We start from the raw sequence: 5,530 nt of genomic DNA on the forward strand, positions 1-5,530 counted from the left end.
CCAATTGGATTCCTTGCCTTTTGGTTTCCAGCCATCTCAGATATTTGAAGAAGAAGAAGAACAGTCAGTGCAAATCTGTCAAGTGCCATCTGAGCCAGCTTTCAAATAATTACAGGTATCATCCCCTTTTTTTTATGATTCATCTGATGGCAAGTTGTGTGATGAGGTAAATCATTGCTCTTCTCCGCTAGCAGGATGCAAAGTACAATATCAAGATGTTGATAATCCCCCAATTTCAAAGCATGATAGCTATCCCAAGCTTTTGTACAGTTCTTTAGTTCAGTCTAGGAATAATGTATATATGCTACAGGACCATTTTGTATAGTTCCTTGTTTCAAAAAAGAAGGTCAGCAGCTTGCTGATCTTCTCAAAGATTAATAAAGCCATATCAGATTGCAAGATCTCCATTTCAGGTAACAGCAAGCACAAGTAGCAGGGGCCATTCATGTTTATAATGCTTAAGTGGCTGCATTGGTTGTTTCATTACACCTAACAGCAAAGTAAATGTTGGTTAGGGTAGGTAGGTCGGATTAATAAGGCAACAGGCCAAGTAAATTTTGCAGAATACAGCAGCAACTGAATACAAGGCAATCTGACCTGCTGTTCTTGGCTTTTAACAAGGAAAAGCCATCCCCAAGTGGAGCCACTGTTAGCCTCCTGCTGCAGCAGGTATTCATTTTTCATGATTGACATTTTTACATGCCAAATATGTCATACTTTGCAGGCTGCAGTGTTCCATATTTCCACAAGAAGCCATGAAGTGTGCTAGTCCAAAGGCCACTGTTGTATTCCATTTTTGATGAGTGCTTTTTTTAAAGGGAAGGCCAAACAGTTTAATCTTGGCCTCCCTAGATTTCAATTTCCTGTTTTAGAATATAGGGAATGTATCTGTCCAAATAGTTCAATCTTGGCAGATCTGTAGATAGGTAGAGAATCAAAGGGACCCAACCATTTAATCTGGGCCCTGGAAGAAATAAGTGTAGATTTAGATAGGAAATATTCAAAAGAAAATTGTAAATCTGGGTTTGCAAGTCTAAGTGCACCCAAACCAAAAAGAAGAAAAAATGTTAGGAGAGTAGGCTGGGTAGGTAGCTGTGTGGTTGCAGAATGATAATTTGTGATCAATTTTGTGGTACAAAGTGTTTTATCTTTTCATATCACAGTGCAGGCAGTTTTTTATGCAAAAGGGCTCAAAGGTGGACATCACTAACTCCCCCTTCTTCTAAATCCTCGAGTCACTTACTAACCTCCCAAAGAGGTCAAGATCTGCTTGATTCCTCTTAGTTTCATCATCATCCATATCAGTTGCCTTGGTGAAGATCTGCTTCACTCAAGGACTCCACTTCTGTACAAGTCCTTTTTCCCAAATTTAGCCTAAGGTCCCCGACCTTAGAGCTTGCTCATCACCTTCATATTAACTACTAATAGTATTATATAACTCCCTATCAGTTTTCCCCCTTCCCCTGCTAAAACTTTGTATATAAAATTCCCCTATGTAATATCCCCTCCCTGGAAATATAGCCATATTTTTGTCCAAGTCCGGGAAAAAATGGTCCATATGGGGTTGTTTTTAGCCCATCCGAGTCATCACAGGGGTTAGATGAAACCTGGTAATGCTAATAACCTCTCCCCTAGCCCCAAAACCCCCCAAAAAAACCCTCTCTTCCACCCCTAACCCAAAGTTTGTGCATAAAATATTAACCGCGTGCTGTTTATAACCCATAAACCCCCATTTCCTAACTCTAAACCCCACCTCGCGTTATTAAATTCAGGATATTCTTTGAATATTCCCTGCCCATATACCCCCGCCGACTCACCATCGCCGCCAGCTGTTGGATCATCCGCCCCGCAGATCTACGGCTGACATCCCTCCCATCCCCGAACCGCCCGAAGGTTAGTGTCCAGGAGATGGGCGGTATTCCTACCATACCTCTCGCCATGCTTCACCTCCTGGGCTGTGGCGGAGGCCCCACTGACAAAACCGCTCGTGCCCAAAGGCAGTGCGCCCTGAAACTACTTACCGCCCTCTCCCCTGTGACGTAAGCCCCACGTCATCTGCCGCGTCACGCCCCCTGCCCCGCCATCATACCGCCGAGTCATCTGCCACGTGTCCTGCCACTGTGTCCTTGCCACCGTACATGCCACGTCACCGTCTGTACAGGATGACGTCATCATGCTGACGTCATCCCACCACGTCATCATGCTGACGTCATCGCTGACGTCACCCTCCGTATAACGTCACGTCATGCTAACATCATCATCAGTTTTTTGGCGCAGAGGCGGAAATCGCACTTCGGGGCCCCGGAATCAGTTTCTGAGGAAATCGCTCATCGCTAGATTTTTTTGGGCTAGAATGGGGAATCTTCAGGGAATCTTTTCATTATGCAGCCCCCAGGAAGCCCGAAAGGCACCGAAAGAGCCGGTTTTCTTTACGAGGCACTCAGGAAAGAGCATAAAGCAGTTTTGAAGGAAACAGAGAGCCGAACAGAGGCCATTAATTTGCGATTAGACACACAACACGTTAGAGCAGCATCCAGATTTTTTGCCAAAGAGTATCAGAGGAAAAAGAAGAGCCAAAGAGTATCAGCAAAGATTTTTTAGGGGCTCGAAGCACCTGTACAATTAATGAGTCCCTCAGAAATGTCAAGTCGGGAGGCGTAAGCCCATCAGAACTCTCAAATCACCGTCAAAAGCATTCAATACCACAGAACAACAAGGGTGCAAAGACCAATGCACAATTATGACAGATGAGCAACACAGAGCCACCAGGACAGACATTAACTCATTTTGATACAACTGCCCCCAGCATAGCTCAAAGATATTTTCTTGCATTTATTTCTGGATAAGATTAGGTTAAAATAGTTAGTTTTCTTTTCAGACCTGTTAGGTCGGCTGTAATAGATACTTTTGGATAAATCTTCCCTATATATACCACCCTCTGTATCGTTTAAAGGGTCGGTTGGTTGATTGTCTTCAGTTGAGACTCGCACTGTATACCTGATATGTTTTCTGTAATCAAAGACTGCTGAAAGGCTTGGAGGAAAGACTGTCTGCTCTGTGTCTAATGGTTTGAAGAAGTGAATTTGGAATTCTTTTGCTGCAACATGACTCAATAAGTTTTCCTATCTCTATTTTTTCCATTGATATACCATCTAAAATAGCAGAAAGAAAGAATAGTCTAGAATTGGTTTAACTGCCCTCTATGCTCATTTTCTACTGTTTCTTTATGTTTTCCTCTGGATCAGTCATAAATATGAATTCCCTCTGGCTCATATTTCCCCTAATCCATTCATCTTTGACAGTTTTCTAGGAATTCTTAATTGCTCCTAGATAGAGCTCATTCACCTTCCCCCTTTTAAGCTGAGTGAGAGATTCTTTGTTGCCTCTCATTCCTTATCCCTCATTCCATCCTTTTAAGCTTAAGTGTTGTTTCATGAGCAGCTACCTTGCTCCTTATTTCTCTTGTGACCAAGAAAACGCATCAGCAGTCCGACTCCGTGACTCCACGCCCAATGGTTTGAAACTTACCAGACTATGTTTTGCCTCTCTACCTAAAAACATCATCCTTCCCACCAAAAACAAAGCAAAAACCCCTGAACTCAATAACTAGCCTAAAATCATTTTAAACAAAGCTAAATATGAAAGAGAGAGCACTCTCTGATTGCAGGTGGGCTAGAACCTGCAGTCCAAAGTTGGTTTGTGGTTACCTCGGCCGTATCCTTTTCCAGAGCTTAAGGACAACTTGAGTGATAACATAATGGCGACTCCACTAGGGACTTTCCTCAGATAATTTTACAAAGTTTCACAAAGAAGGTAAGAATCTCCACTGAGAGAACCAGACCTTCAAAACTATTTTTTCAAGTTTAGTTCTGATTTTTGATGGTGGATAGAGATCAAACACCTCAAAGTTGATTTATCCACCTGGTGACTCGACATCATCCTCATAATAAAGACTCCACTGGAGAAATGAACCCAAAAGAAATTTATGAGCAGATTAGGCTTTTGACCTAGATTATTATCCAAGAGGTCATGTTTTTTCTCCTCCATAAAATTTTGCTGTACATATTGTTTGAACTTGACTTTTATGTTTTTCCCGTTGAAAATGTTGAAGAAAGCCCTCCTTGCACATCAGAACAATAGCCTTCAAATGCTGCTAATGCTCACCTTATAGTTAAGGAGGACACTACAGTCAAAGCAAATCATCCTATATCTGTTCATATCGAACCCAGTCATTCAGTCCCTGTACATAATCTCGCACCTCGTAAGGTTCCTGATAGATATAAGCCACTCATTCTGCCTCCCGTGCTTCATCCTTTGCCCAAAAATCATCCCATGTATCTCCCAAGATTTGATGGAGAGAATGGAGTTACTGCCCAAAAGCATATCCAGGCTTTTGAAGATTATTTGAACATTTTTGAAGTAGAAGATGAGGATGTTAGTGTTAGGTTGTTTTCCCTTTCTTTGCAAAGTGAAGTTAGGACTTGGTTTAAAGCATTGCCTGAGGCAAGCATCTCAAATCTTCAACAGTTATTCAAACTCTTCCTTGATAGATGGATGATCAAAGTCAATTTCCTCATGCTCATAGAAGAATATAATCAGTTAAAAAGGATTCCAAATGAATCTGTTCAGCAATTTTCTGGCCGATTCAATCAAGTTTATCATTCTATACCATTGAATATAAGACCTCCCCCTGATTTGGCCCTATTACATTATCCAACAGCATTTGATCCAGAAATGGAATTTCATCTGAGAGAAAGGAGCCCCTCTACTATGCAACAGATGCAGAACATGGCAGTAGATGTAGAGGTTAATCTGAAAGTTAGGGAGGGGAAGTTGAAAGCAGAAAAAGAGGTTGAACTTGATATCTTTGTAAAGAAAGCAGAGGAATTAAAGAAAATGTGTAGAATAGAAGTTGAAAGTACAGAGCACCAAAATAGATCTATTTTGCAAAAGGAAAGTAATGATATTCATGAACAAAACTGCCACAAAACGGATGGCATATTCATACCACCACACATGATGGAGCAGTCTCCTGATATAAACTATGAATATAACAGCTTCTCTTCTTTCAGCTCTTTGCCCAAATATGATCTGTACGATGATGATTGTGAGCCTAACGACAAAATCAGTCTTGCAAAGGAGTTAGAGCTTATTTTTGCAGAAAGCATAGTTCAGGATCAGCTGCCTGAACCCAATGGTCAGCATGCCCATTTCAGCTATGACGAAAAGGAGGAAAAGGCAGAAAATTTTGATTTCAACGAAGGAGATTTACCATTTTGTTTCAAGTCTTTTCAGTTTATTAGGGAAGATTATCATGCCATTAATAACCATGTATCACCATGTTTTGATATTGACCGGCTAGAGGAAAGTCCAGGCCCCACTCTTAATGCATTAACACTAGATTTACAGCCCCAAAGTGCCAGTGAGTGTCAGATTGAGGAAGATTCAGAAGCGGCAGCATGTGACCAGACAATCCAATTGGATTCCCTGCCTTTTGGTTTCCAGCCGTCTCAGATATTTGAAGAAGAAG

This window comes from Pinus tabuliformis, chromosome 1_1, assembly GCF_031772625.1.
Source record: "Pinus tabuliformis cultivar Carrire ecotype Pingquan chromosome 1_1, CPIR1, whole genome shotgun sequence".
Taxonomy (NCBI): Eukaryota; Viridiplantae; Streptophyta; class Pinopsida; order Pinales; family Pinaceae; genus Pinus; species Pinus tabuliformis.